We start from the raw sequence: 14,921 nt of genomic DNA, 5'->3' as shown, positions 1-14,921 counted from the left end.
ATGTACCTCTGCACTGGGGGATGTTGATAGTGGAGGAGGCTCACATGGCTGGGGGCAGGAGTTATATAGGAAATCTCTGCACCTTCTACTCAGTTTTGTTGTGAACCTAAAACTGCCCTAAAAAATGAAGTCTATTAAATTAAAAAAACAAAAACTGATTTTGTTACCTTTGGCCCCTTACCTATTGAACAGCATAAAAGAACTGAGGTTGAAATTTCCAGAGTAAAGAAAATGCTTGGAGAGAGCTGTTAATGAGCTATGAGTAGACCTCCTCCCATTGTGGGAAGTGGGAGAGAAGGATGTTTTTTCTTTACCTGAAACCTAAAAAAAGGTGCTTCAGTCAGACCTTTAAGAGCTTGACGTGTCTTCGGAAGCTCAGGTGACACATAAGTGGCATCTGACATATCTGAGAAGTATACATGAAAGGGTCTGTGGCTGGCTAGCTGCTCTAATGGTGGGGGCAGAAGGGGAGGTGGTGTTCAAGGGTGCATGCCTGTGTCCTGAGGACCAGACTGAACCATTCTAGGGGAACACCAGCTTGGATCTTGTTTAAGAGGTTTGCCCTAAGGTGTGAGGTAACCCCAGTCAAAAGAGGCTGAATGCAGGATTGTAACTGGTCACTGGATCAAATTGGGACTTCAGGTGAGAAGCTGTAAGACACATCAAATCAAGAGGACTTCAGGTTGAGTGAGGCCCTCCTACCCATGGAGGACAGTGTGGGGGTGGCAGCAGGGAAGTGTCTCTCTGAAGAATCACAAAAGCCAAGAGCACCTGGGAGAGGAAGAGTCCACCAGGAAAACCTGCTGGGTCAGAGAGATCCACACCGCCTCTCCTGCCTCCTCAGCTCCCTTTTATCCTAGAAGAACCACAGGTAGACCCCTGAGTGAAGGAGGGTGCTGGGAGGTCTGGATGGGGAAATAGAGAAGCCCACCAGGTCACCCTTTCTTAACTCAGGTGAGCCAGTCCACAGCAGGCCTAAGTGGAAGAGGGGGAGATTATTTTACCTTAAAAAATTTGGAAATTTTCATTCTTATTAGAGTAAAGCAAATAACATTGGTAATATTCAACCATGTATGACTCACAAAAATGGCAGTTCCACATGGTTACACTCAATGCATGAGAGTGGATTTCTAGATTACTGAACTGAGATTGTTTAGGGGTTTTAAGCGACCAAGAGAATTTTATTACCTGGGAGTGACTAACAAAGCCATGAGAATTCCCCCAGACTTCATTCAAGGGTGTGGGGGAAGAGCTAGCTCCATAGAGACAACTTGAACATGAAAAGAATAAACTTTGCATCCAAGAATAAACTTGTTTTCTGCCTTCACCCCATAGGTCCCATCGGTTCAACAAACTGGCTACACTTAATTTTCTACGTATTTATCACCAGTTGACCCACAAAATCTGACAATAGAAATCTCTTCTCAATAGATTCAAACACACCAGGCAATCTCTAAATTTTTTAAAAATCTTTTCTGTGCTTGCTTGCTTGCTTCCTTCCTTCCTTCAGATGTTGACCTGATATTTTCCATCATATATGAGAGGGATGGATAATGCTTAGACATAAGGCAGACAGATATTGGATGAGGCAAGCATGTTATCTCACAGCTACAGCTGTTGCATGCCTAGATCAAAGACCATGCACATATTACTTAGATTAAATGTCCTCCACATTTAAAAGAATAGTATTACCCAAGGCAAATGAAGTATACCCATGAAGCGAAAGCTTTTGGAGGGTGTGGGCATGAACTGAGCTTTGAAAAGGAACCAGCTGGCTTGACAAGTTTTTGTTTACAAGCCCTAGGAGAATGCAAAATAAACTGCTAATGGAGTGGGAGAAGGAACATCCCTTGGTTATCATCAGCATTTAGGAGAAAAAAAAAAGAGAATCATAGCTCACTTAATGTTGTGATAAGGGATTGTCATGGTAAGGAGCTCAGGTTTTGGTTTCAGTTGGACTTGGGTTCAAATCCTGCATTGGCCACTCATTGGCTTCTTTGGACAAGTCAGTTAATAACAATAAATACCATTTATGGAGCACTAACTATATGTTGGGAACTGTTTCAAGTGCTTTACATGTATTAATTAATTTAACCCTCAACAATTTTATGAGGTAAATATTATAATTTCCTCCATTTTATGGATATAGAAACTGAGGCACTGGGGTAGTTAAGTCACTTGCCCCAAATCAACACACATTTATTAAGTGGAGGAGCTGTTTCCAACAGAGCCTGCCATATAATCTCATATCTCTCCACTTAATTCCTTTTCCTGTTTGACTTAGCCAGAGCTGGTTTCCAAACTCTAAGTGATACAATAAATTACAGGGTGTTTTGTGTGTGTTGTCACACAAGCACAAAGAATTTAGGGCTGAATAAATGGTAGATATTATGCATATTCAGTGAGATATAAGGAAGATCATTAAGTGAAGAAAAGATTGTTAAAGTGAGTTACTTGAGAAAGTCTGAGACCTCATTGGAAACTGGTGTACATATTTTTTTCAAACAATCTCAAACTTACAAAAAGTTGTAAATATGGTTCTGATAATTTTTTTTTATCCTGAACCATTTGAGAGCAAATGGTAACTTGATACTTCATCACCCCCAAATATTTAGTGTGTATTTCCTACAAGGACTTTCTTCTATGCAATACAATCATCCAGATAAGAAAGTTAACATGATACAGTACTGTAATCCTCAGACCCCTTTCAAGTCCTGCCAATCCCAATAACATCCTTTTACAGCAAAAAGATCTTTGTGTTCAGATTGTTCTGTCTCTGCGGTCTCCTTCAATCTGGAACAATTCTTCAGTTTTTCCTTGATACTTTTGAAGGTTGCAGGCCAATTATTTTGTAGCATGCTGCTCCATTTGGGTTTAACTGAGATTTCCTCATGATTAGATTCAGGTTATACACCTTTGGCAGGAAAATCAAACACCAAAGAAGCTGTGTTCTGATTGCATCCAATCAGGTGGAACACAATTTTGATTTGTCCCTTTGCTGATGGTGTTCACTTTGATCATTTGTTAAGGTGGCTTCACACCTTTTTTCCTTTTACTTATGAAGTATTTTGTGGAGAGATACTTTGAAACTGGTAAACATCCTATTCCTCATGAGACTGTCAATTTATTTATTTTTCTCATTTATTCAATGGGTTATAATCTGTTACTTTATTTATCTACCTGTTTTAATTGAGATATAATTCACATACCATCAGACTGACCTTTTAAAAAACTATGCCATGACTCCAACTTAGTTTTAAAAAGATAAAGAAATCAAGGGTCAGAAGCAAAAATGAGGTAATAAGATCAGTACAATGGATTTTTATATATGCATACATCTTACTTGAATTTATAAAACAAGAAAAAGGATCAATTAGGATTAGATTTGTGGCATGTGACAACAAAACAAAACAACGTGGAAGATAATTTGGCTTCATTCATAATTGAACTCTTGAGGTCAGTAGTTCAAGACCACGTGTGTGGACTTTTTGTTCCATTAAGACCTTAGTAATGCAGGCTCCTTCTAGCTCACTAACTCACCATCCTCATTCTCCTAGTCCCAGGTAGCAGCTAGATTGGCAGCCATTCCATCCAAGTTTGTTTCCGTTTTGGAGGCCTGGCATTTGTTCTTTCTTCCTAGAAACTTTTGTTTAGTGCCTCTGTTTCCACCTTCAGGTCTCAGCTTTGAAATGTGGCCGCCTCTCTGGAGCAAGCTTCCCTGAGGACAGGCCCTGGTCCCGCCTATCAACCTGTCTTCTTTTCTTCCTCTCTCTTATCACCTGCCTGTACTGGTTCCACAACCTACCAAGTGTGTGACCGTGGGCAAGTTCCTTTAATATCCCTGTGCCTCAGTGTCTTCATCTGTAAAATGGGGATTAACAGCACCAATAGGGAGGGTCCACTTCAAATGCAAGGGAATGATTGGCTCTGGGGAAAGAGAAGTGAGGCAATGAGTTGGTGGGATCCACAGTGCCTGTCTTTGTTCCAGAGACTGGAGCAAAGTAGCTTAATAACTATTTGCAGAATTAATGAAAATATTATGTTAGTAAACCGATCAGGAGTTGGTGCCACTGTGTAGGGGTAGAATATTGCTAAACATTATTTATTAACATGCACCTTGACTCTCTGAGAATAAAATCACTTGGGAATGTTCTGCTTTGAAGTGGGGGGAGGGCTGTATTCTCCTAAATACAGCTGAAGTTCTGGGGCTGATGTCAGACCCCCAGGAGAAAAATAAGAAATCTTTTTTCCGTATTTCTGGTCTGATCTTCTTACATTTTGGTTTGGAAAGGAGATAAGAAATTAAGTGGGGATGGTGAGGAGGAAGGGTGTAGTAATAGGCAAGATGGGCTTTACAAGCAAGCACAACAAATCTCCAAAGCTCCTAACATCTTTGACCCCCAAGGATCTCACAGGACTTGCTCATTCTTGGGCAAGGTGGTCAAGATTTCCCCATCTCTCCAGACTTCATCAACTGCAAGTAAGACATGAAGGCAGCCTGGAATTGGCATCACCTAGTAAATGTGTAATGAAGCTGCAGCCCCTAGGGCCCATGTGTGACACAGAGAGATGTGCAGCACTCACAGAACACAGGTTGGCAGGACCAGGATCAAGGCAAGTATACATAAGTCGATGTCGAATATGTCTTTAGCCATAATAAGTCCAACAGATCATGGTGGCATTCTGGGAAGGATGGGATCTTATCTGTAGGTGGAGAGAGCCACAGTCAGTTTGCTAAAGGAAGCTGCATTTCCAAGGAGTTTTATTTCCTTGGGAATGCTACACAAGCCCTCCTGAGAGCAGATGTGTTTCTTTAAAAAGTGCCTTAGATCTTGGTACATTGTGTGATCATTTCTTTCATTCATAGTGCATTCTTCCTCAAATCGAAAAGAGTGACAATGCTTTATCCCCCCATTATAAATATTTGGTTAGTTTTTTTTTAATTGAGTATTATGGATAACTATAAAGAAGCAACTAAAAATCATCTATAATTTCACCTTCTGGAGATAAATGTGGTCAACTTTTGGTATATGTACCTCTTGACTGTGACACAGATTTCCTGTTGCCCTCAACAGCCCTTATCCTTGGTAGCAGAACTCTAGATTTTTAGTTGGGCATATGGCTGCTCACAATAAAACCTACATTTCCCAGCTCCTTGCAAGTAGTGGGCCCACAGACTAAGTTCTGGCCAGTGGATGGAAACAGAATTTATTTGTATGACTTCCTGGAAGTGTGATTAAGGGGAGAATACATGCTCTTCTTTCCCTGTCCCTTCCTTCATGCTTATTGGAATGAGGCCTGACAGCTGGTGCTGCAGCAGCCATTCTGGACAGTGCAGTAGTAGAAGGCATGTGATGATGATGTGGAGCAAGAGGGTGGAAAGATCCTGGGTCACTGATGACTTTGTGAAGCTACCCTATCTGCCTTTTTATTAAAAAGAGAAATCAACTTTAAATTTATTTGATTCAGTCCACATTCACCAAGTTTGGCAATAAATCCAATGTCAACTACTTTGGGGGGCTCTTTCCTATCTCCTGGAATCATGCAAAAAAAAAAAAGAAAAAGAATAAAACCAACAACCCAGGTTCCCATTAAATATAAGCAGCAGAAAATCACAGTCAGAATCCGCTCTAGCTAGCATGGCAGCAGAGGCCTCCGGTCTTGTGGTAAGAGGACAAATCATGATGTCTGGAGCCAGCAGTGGCATTACTGGTGTCTCAACCACAGGAGATCTGTGGAGCAATGTGGCCATACTTTCTGGATATAGCCTTTAGGTCTGGACAGTATATATCCATCAATATATAGAGAGATCTCTGTATAGCTATATAGAAACAGACAGATACAGAGGGACAGAAAGATATTTTATTATAAGGAATTGGATCATGTGATTATGGAGTTGGTAAGTCCAAAATGTGTAGAGCCGATGCCCTAGTCTGACTGTCAAGTCTGGAAGTTGCTGTAAGGATCGGGAAGAGCTGATGTAGCAGCTCAACAAAGGCTGTCAGACAGAGACTCTCTCACTCAGTGAAGAGTCAGTCTTTTGTTCTAGTCAGGCCGTCAATGGACTGGATAAAACTCCTTCACATTAAAGATGGCAAATCTGCTTTACTCAGTCTAGTGATTTAAATATTAATGTCATCCAAAAACAGTCCTACAGAAACACCCAGAACAATGTTTGACCAAATATCTGGGAATATTGTGGCCCAGTCAAATCGACACTTAAAATTAACCATCACACTGACCAATATAAACAGCTCTCTGGGATTGGATTACTTACCCAGCTTCAATTCAAAGCACCAGCTTCCACCCCTGTCCCGTGTTAGGGTCTGCATCCCCACATAAACATTAGGCCACACGCCTCTCATAACCTTGATGCCAAAAACCTCTTTTCCTTTCTCCTCTGGGTCTCTCAGCTTAACATTCAGCTTCCCCTCTTTTAGTTGATGAATCCCCAAGCAGCAAAAAGCACAATACTGATTATTTCCATAATACCTCATCCATATTTCACACATAAAAACAGAATCTTACTATGCATGTTGTTTTATAGTCTGCTTTCTTAAGATATCTTAGATATTATCCTATGTCACCGTAAATGAAGCTACATATTTTTAAAGGCTATAGTTTTCCATTGTAGGAATGACCACGATTGTGCGAACTATTTCTTTATTGTTACACAGGAGGGTCATTTACAAGTTTTTCCACCATTAGAAATAGTGCTTTGATATGCACATGATTGTGTGTACTTGCCTGGATATGTATTTCTTGGCTTATGCATCAAAGTTCAGTTATGACACAGAAACTATACTAGTTATTTGAACACAGAAAATTTAACTTAAAGAATTGTTAAACACCCTAAATAGCCAAAGCAATTTGAGAAAGAACCAAATTGGAGGCATCACAGATCCTGATTTTAAACTACATTACAAATCTATAGTAAATTAAAACAGGATGGTACTGGCATAAAAACAGATACATAGATCAATGGAACAGAATAAAGAGGTCAGAAATAAACCCATGCATATATGCCCAATTAATTTACGTCAAAGGAGCCAAGGATATACAGTGGGGAAAGGACAGTCTCAAACAGTTTTGGGAAAACTGGACAACCACATGTAAAACAAGGAAACTGGGCCACCGTCTTACACCACACCATACACAAAAACTAACTCAAAATGAATTAAACACTTGAATGTAAGACCTGAAACTATAAAACTAGAAAAAAACATATGCATCAACTTCCTTGACATTGGTGTTGGTGATGATTATGGATTTGATACTAGAAGCAAAGTCAACAAAAGCAAAAATAAACAAGTGGGATATCATCAAACCAAAAAGCTTCTGCACAGCAAAGGAAACCTTTACAAAATGAAAAGGCAAACTGCTGAGTGGGAGAAAATATTTGCAAATCATATGTCTGATAAGGGCTAATATCCAAAATATACAAAGAACTCATACAACTCAATAGCAAAAAACTAAACAATCTGATTAAAATATGGGCAGAGGAACTGAACAGACATTGCAAAGAAGACATACAGATGGTCAACAGGTACATGAGAAGGTGCTCAACACCACAAATCAGGGACGTGAAAATCAAAACCACAATAAGATAGTACCTCACACCTGTTGGAATGGCTATTATCAAAAAGACAGGAAATAACAAGTGTTGGCAAGGACGTGGAGAAAGGGAATCCCTGTGCACTGTTGGTGGGAATGTAAGTTGGTATAGCTACTATGGAAAACAGTATGGAGGTTCCTCAAAAAATTAAAAAGAAATCAAGGTATTTCTCTAAAGGAAACAAAAACACTAACTTGAAAAGATATCTGTGCCTCTATATTTATAGCAGCATTATTAATAATAGCCAAGACATGGAAGCAACCTGTGTCCATCGATGTATGCTTGGTAAAGGAGATGTGGTATATATATACAATGGAATATTATTCAGCCATAAAAAAGTAACTCCTGCCATTTGCAACTACATAGGTGGAACTTGAGGGCATTATGCTAAGTGAATTAAGTCAAAGACAAAGACAAATACCACATGATCTCACTTATATGTGGAATCTTAAAAAAAAAAAAAACCCCACTCCCCCAAGAAAACTCAAAAGTGAACTCACAGACAGAGAACAGTGGTGGTTGCCAGAGGGAGGAGGGCTGGGGGTGGGTGAAATGGATGAAGGTGGTCAAAAGGTACAAACCTGCAGTTATAAAATAAACGTAAGTCATGGCAATCTAATATTTATACCATGGTCACTATAGTTAATAATACTGCATTGTATACTTGAAAGTTGCTAAGAAAGTAAACCTTGAATGTTCTCATCACAAGAAAGAATTTGTATCTATGTATGGTGATAAATGTTAACTAGATGTATTGTGGTGATTGTTTCACAATATATATAAATATCAAATCATTATGTTATACACATGAAATGAATATAATGTTATATATCAATTATATCTTAATTTAAAAAAAGGAATTGTAAACCAGGTCAGTTAGTCATTTATATCTATATTAAAAACTGCCTCCAAAACTTAGTGGCTTAAAATAAGCAGCTAGTATCTTACAGTTTCTATAGATGAGAAATTCAGAAGTGGTATAGCTGCAGGGTTCTGGTTCAGGGTGTCCCATGAAGTTGTGATCAAAACATCAGCAGGGCTGCATTCATCTGAAGGCCTGACTGGGGCTGGGGGATCCACTTCCAAGATAGTTCCTTTACATGACAGAGGCTTCAGTTTCTTACTGGCTGTTTGAAAGAAGCTTCAATTCCTCATTAGTGGTCCTCCCCTATAGGTTGCTTGAGTGTCCTCAACACATGGCAGTTAACTTCTCTCAGAGCATGTGACTCAAGAAGAAGAGCAAAGTGAAAGCCACTATGATTTTTTTTAACAAATATCTATTTAATAATATCAAACAATTAACAATCATCTCTAACAATTACACTATCATGTAACGTAAGTATTACATTTCAGATCCTTTTTTTTTTTTTGAGAGGGCATCTCTCATATTTATTGATCAAATGGTTGTTAACAACAATAAAATTCTGTATAGGGGAGTCAACGCTCAATGCACAATCATTAATCCATCTCAAGCCTAATTCTCATCAGTCTCCCATCTTCTGAAGCATAACGAACAAGTTCTTACATAGTGAACAAATTCTTACATAGTGAATAAGTTCTTACATGGTGAACAGTACAAGGGCAGTCATCACAGAAACTTTCGGTTTTGATCACGCATTATGAACTATAAACAATCAGGTCAAATATGAATATTCTTTTGATTTTTATACTTGATTTATATGTGGATCCCACATTTTTCCCTTTATTATTATTATTATTTTTATTTTTAATAAAATGCTGAAGTGGTAAGTAGATGCAAGATAAAGGTAGAACACATAGTTTAGTGTTGTAAGAGAGCAATTGTAGATGATCAGGTGTGTGCCTGTAGACTATGTGTTAATCCAAGCTAGACAAGGGCATTAAAACATCCACAGATGCAGAAGATTTCTCTCAAAACAGGGGGGGTGAGGTCCTAAGCTTCACCACTGTTGATCCCCAATTTCTCACCTGATGGCCCCCCTGCGACTGTGCCTGTCTTAGGTTGTTCCTCCCCTGAGGAATCTTACCTGTCTCTGGCTAACCAGTCATCTTCCGGGGCCATACAGGGAAATGTAAAGTTGATAAGTGAGAGAGAAGCCATATTGTTTGAAAAGGTTAGCTTTTTACTTCTTTGCAGATTTATGCCCTGTGGCTTCTATGCCCAGCACTTGTCTCGAGGTATCTTTACCACTTGGAGGAATTATGATACTCGGTAAATTCGATATGAGGCACGAATTCTATTTAAGGGTTGTAATTAGGAAGGAAGAAGAAAAGCTATAGAAGTAGCAGATGGAAGAAAACATGGGAGGATTGATTATTTCTTTGACATATCTTCTTGTAGAGTAACTTAAGCATGTATAGGTTTTAAACTACTAACTAAATTGCGCACATAGTTATATAACCAATGCAGATCTATAATTACCAGCCATCTCCAGTGAAGCCAAGAAAACCAGTGTATTTGTGAAAATTTGTCTATGATATGATGGATATTGTCCAACTGCAAGTAAACAGTCTGAGAGAAATCAGACAAATTAAAACAACGCCACTATGATTTTTATGAACCCCATTACTGTCACCATGTTCTATTCTTTAGAGGCAAGTCACTAAGCATAGCCTATACTCAAAAGGGGAATTCAGCTCTACCTCTTGAAGGGAGGGAATCAAATTTTGGACTATATTTTATATTAAAGGCACCATAGCAGGAGTTAAAAACCAAAAAGGAACACTAAGTACGATCTGGGGGAACAACAGCAACAGGGAGAGGCTGGAATTATTAGAACTAAGAAGTTTAGAGAAGGGGTTTCTGTGCAGCTGAAGCTTGGATCTTCCAAAAGACAGTAACCAGCGGGTGCTGATGTCTCTGAGCCCAGAGGAAGCTCCTACCGGGCTGGGACCCAAGCTACTGTGGAGGAGGTAGTGTTGCTCAGCTGTGGCTGTTGCTCTTGAGTGGGTACAATGAGGCTGGTTTTGTGAGTGTTAAAAAGAAAACTAGAAAACTGCATACTAGGATCAACTGAAAACTGAAATGAATGTCCCCTTCCAGGAAGGAAAAGACCTGTTGGAGAGACACTCCCAGGAATGGGAAGCAAGTAAGGAACAAGTCCCTTCTATCGCTCTCACGCGCCCCCTCCTGGCAGATTCTAGCAGGGAGGCCAGTAGCAAAACATAGCTATACATTCATTTATGTAATACCAATACAAACTCATTTAATAATAACAGGCATTATCGCGTGCTTACCATATGCCTCATGATGTTTTAAATCATGTAATATAACAACTCTAAGAAGTGTTATTCTATTGCCATTTTACAGATGAGAAAACTGAGGCACAGAAAAGTTAACTCGCTGAAGTCACCTAGGAAGTGGAGCCGATATTTGAACCTAGAGAGCTAGTTCTAGAAGCTGTGAGCTCAACCACTCTGCTAAACTGCCTTGAAAACATATTTAGTGGACATTATTACTGTACCAGGAGGTGGAATAAAATGTTGAACAAAAAAATAGACCCAGTCTTGGTCCTCAAGGAGCAGATAATCTGGTGGGGGAGACTTCTGATCAACTTACTACAAACCAAAGTAAAAGTGAAACTGAGCCTGAGACCCCAGAGAGGAACTGCATTGACCAAGAGAGCCATTTATTTAAAAAAAGAGAGAGAGAGAGGGTGTGACTCGGGAGGGCATGGGGCTGGGCTAATGAAGGGTCTCTAGGCCCAGAAGGAAGAGGCTTGTCTCTATCCTAAAAAACAATGGGAAACCACTCAGGGACTTGCAGCAAGGCATTGGAAGTGCGAAGGGTGGGCCAGACTGGATGCAGGGAACCTAGTCATGAGCTACTGTCTAAGTGGGAAATAATGGTGGTCGGGGAGATGGAGAGAATTAGAAGGCGTTGTAAGATTCTTAGGAGGTAATATTGTAAGGATATGGTGAGGAATTGGAGGTTGGGGAGTGGGCATGGAAGGAGAGGGAGAAATAAAGGGTGTATGTCTCCTTGAATAGTGTTGTCATCATTGAGTTGGAAGGAAAGCTGACGGGACCAATAGTTAAGCAGTAGAACAGATAATCTTGTCAATTGACTGGATATCAGCTGCTAAAGAAGATGGAGGGCTGTGTTTTCAAAGACATTACTTGATGTAACTGTGTTTGCCACTAGCCACACATGGCTGTTTAAACAAATTAAAATGAAAATAGAAAATCCAGTTCCTTGACTAGCTATATTAGAACTATTTAATAGCCACATGTGGCTAGCAGCTACCATACTGGACAGCACAGATATAAAACATTTTAATTGCTGCAGATGGACATTCCGATTGATAATGTTGTTCTAACAATCGGCATTTATTTGATGTTTTGCAGTAAACAAAGTCTGGTCATCTCCATCTTTGCCTTTAATCCAGTGTGATGTTGTCTTGGTTTTCTAAGAATTCATGACAGTGCTGTAAACACCAACATCTGCCATGTGCTGAGCTGTAAGGTGGTATCACTCAAAATGTGGACTGCGACTGGTATCCGTTCATAAACTTTTAGTACCTGCTCAAGACAATCTATGTACAGAAATGAGACTAAGCTTTCAGAAAGTTGTCTAGCAAACTGACATTGCCATAGCATTTTACTGTATTTTACAAAAGTTATCAGTCTGCAATGGAATGGAAATTTAAAATGTTGGTCCTTCATTACTGATGGTGGACTTGAGGCACCAACCAAGGCCTAAGGAGGAGCTGGACGTGGTTCCTGCCCTCAGAGCTCAGGTAATGATAGAAGGAGCCAGAGTTAATTAAGGTCTATTTGAGTTGCACAAACATTGACATTCAAACTTGATATACATCTGAAAATGACTCAAAAACACATACGGACATTCATTCACTCATTTATTCATCTAGTATTGACTGAATGCCTACTATGTGCCAAGCACTGTACTAAGCAAAAGGAGACACTAGTGAACAAAACAGACAAGGCCCTCACCCTTCTGAGCTCACATCCAGTAAGACAGACTATAAGCAAGTTCACCAAATAAAAATAATGATCTCAAAGAGTACTAAGTTCTGTGAGGGAAATAAAAAAGGGATGGGATAGCCACTGCAAGACAGGGTCCACTCATTTATGGGGTGGTCAGGGAAGGACTCTCCAGGAAGATGCCATTTGAGCTGAAAATGGGAAAGAGCCAGTCATGAGCTGAATGAAAGGAACAGCATTCCAGGTAGAGTCAGCACAAAGGTCTGAAGGTGGGAGTGCATTGACTTGTGTGAGTCATAAAAGGCCAACTGGCTAAATGTAGGGAACATGGCGCAGAGTAGTAGAAGCTATAGGGGTAGGCAGAGGCTAGATCATGTTGCCCATATGAAGGAGTCAGGATTTTATTCTAAGTGCATTGTAGTGTTTAACCAGGGACCAAGGCAACATGATTTAAAAAAAAAAAATTTATTAAGGTATTATTGACATGATTTGGTTTTTAAAAGATCTCCCTGTTATGTGGAGAATGGATTGGAGGGAGCCAAGGGTAGAATCAGGGAGACAAGTGGGAGGCTGTTGTAGACATCCAGTTGAGAGAAGATGGTGAGCTGAACTAGGTGGTGGCAGCAGAGGTGAAGAGAAGTGTAGAGAAGGTGAATTACAGGGAGCGCCTGCTGTCCATCGACTGGAACAAGGGCTTTCACTTGGGATGACCGGATGGACTCCAGGAGGCTGATGAGGCCCTTGTAATTGTATCAAAAAAATTGTGTTTATGTGCTTATAAGAGGGGTTTTGTGTTTATGAGAGGTATACCTTCCATTAGGATCTTTAGTTAAAGAAATAACAGCTAGGAAATAACAGTCAATATGGTGGTAGGTGTTCTTCATTCACAAGCCTCTGTGACTGAACCCAGGGTATGAAACTTTCCACCATCACAAATACCATTAAAAGACATCAAGGCTCTAATAAAAAACAAAATGGAAAATAATAAGTGTTGGCAGGGATGTGGAGAAAGTGGAACCTTTATACATTACTAGTGGGACATGTAAAATGATGCAGCCACTCTGGAAAATAGTTTGGTGGTTCCTCAAAAAGCTAGAAATAGAATTGTATCACCCAGCAATTACACTTTTAGGTATATACCCAAAATAACTGAAAACAGGGACTCACATATATCCTTGTATGTCAATGTTCATAGCAGCATTATTCACAACAGGCAAAAGGCGGAAACAACCCAAGTGCCCATCAACAGATGAATGGATAAACAAAATATGGTGTATATGTACAACAGAACATTAGTCAGCCATAAAGAAGTTCTGATACACACAACATGCATGAAGCTTGAAAACATTTATGCTAAGTTAAATAAGCCAAACACAAAAGGACAAACATTGTATAATCTAGAATAGGCAAATTCACAGAAACAAAAAGTAGATGAGAGGTTCCCAAGGACTGGGGAGGCAAGAGAACAGGGGTTATCATTTAATGGTTATACAGTTTCTGTTCCAACTTATGAAAAAGTTTTGAAACATGTAATAGTGATGGTTGTACAACATTGTGAATGTAATTAATGCCACTGAACTGTACACTCAAAAATTGTTAAAATCACACACACAACGACTGAACCTACCTTTGCAGTACAAATTACAACATTATTGCAAGCAGAAAGTGCTGATAGGGGAAGAGGAAATAGGTATAAAGGAGGATGGATAGTCCAGGAGGACTACTTGTAGGAGGTAATGTTGGGAAAAGTTGCTTAGAGGAGATAATCATGAGTTGTGTTTAAGAGTAAGATTTTCACAAGAAGAAACGAGATGAAAAGTTCCTGGTGAACTCTCAAGCCAACTGCCCGGGGTTGTAATCTTCGCTTTGTTATTAACCACTTCTATGCCTCAATCTCCTAATCTGTAAACTGGCAATAATAATGTATCTTCTGCTACAGTTGCTGTGAGGATTAAATTAATTAATATATGTGAAAGTATTTAGATCAGTACTTGGCGCATAGCAAATATTATGTAAGTGTTAGCTATTCTTATTTTTGTTTTTTTTTCTGAAAATGTTAATTGTAAAAAAAACATAAGAAAATAAAAAGCTCTTAAAATGCTACTACCCAATGGCAATCATAGCTAACCATCTATTGTTATTTTCTTCCACAGTTTCTTGTACCTAAATACGCACACACAAGAGTTTATCAACGCACCTCTTTAGACTTTCTCCCTCGGCAACACGAACATTCTTACAACCTTCCCACTGCTTTCTGACCGCGAAGATGAAGGAATTTGACTAAACTAAAGTCCCGCCCCTTGATAGCGTCACACGAAACCACGCCCCAGATTGCCTCAGGCGCTTCTTAGAGTTCGAGAGCGTGGGCGGCAGGCGCTTCCGC

The 14,921-nt window shown here is 39.6% G+C and overlaps 1 long non-coding RNA gene across 2 annotated transcripts; it reads right to left on the bottom strand.

The window, feature by feature from the left end:
- Positions 1 to 3,384: 3,384 nt before the first annotated feature.
- Positions 3,385 to 14,910, bottom strand: LOC108390959 (uncharacterized). Of its 2 annotated transcripts, none has more exons than XR_012131285.1 (5): positions 14,736 to 14,910; positions 8,564 to 8,869; positions 8,116 to 8,196; positions 4,585 to 4,704; positions 3,385 to 3,927 (listed from the first exon to the last, which is right to left on the bottom strand). It is a non-coding gene; the product is annotated as an uncharacterized lncRNA (long non-coding RNA). The 2 variants fall into 2 exon arrangements; XR_012131286.1 differs by having other exon boundaries at positions 8,564 to 8,742; positions 14,736 to 14,904.
- Positions 14,911 to 14,921: the final 11 nt, after the last annotated feature.

The sequence above is a fragment of the Manis javanica genome, chromosome 5 (genome assembly GCF_040802235.1).
Source record: "Manis javanica isolate MJ-LG chromosome 5, MJ_LKY, whole genome shotgun sequence".
In the NCBI taxonomy this organism is placed as follows: Eukaryota; Metazoa; Chordata; class Mammalia; order Pholidota; family Manidae; genus Manis; species Manis javanica.
The sequence above is the reverse complement of the archived record's forward strand: the minus strand, read 5'-3'. Positions and strand labels throughout refer to the sequence as shown.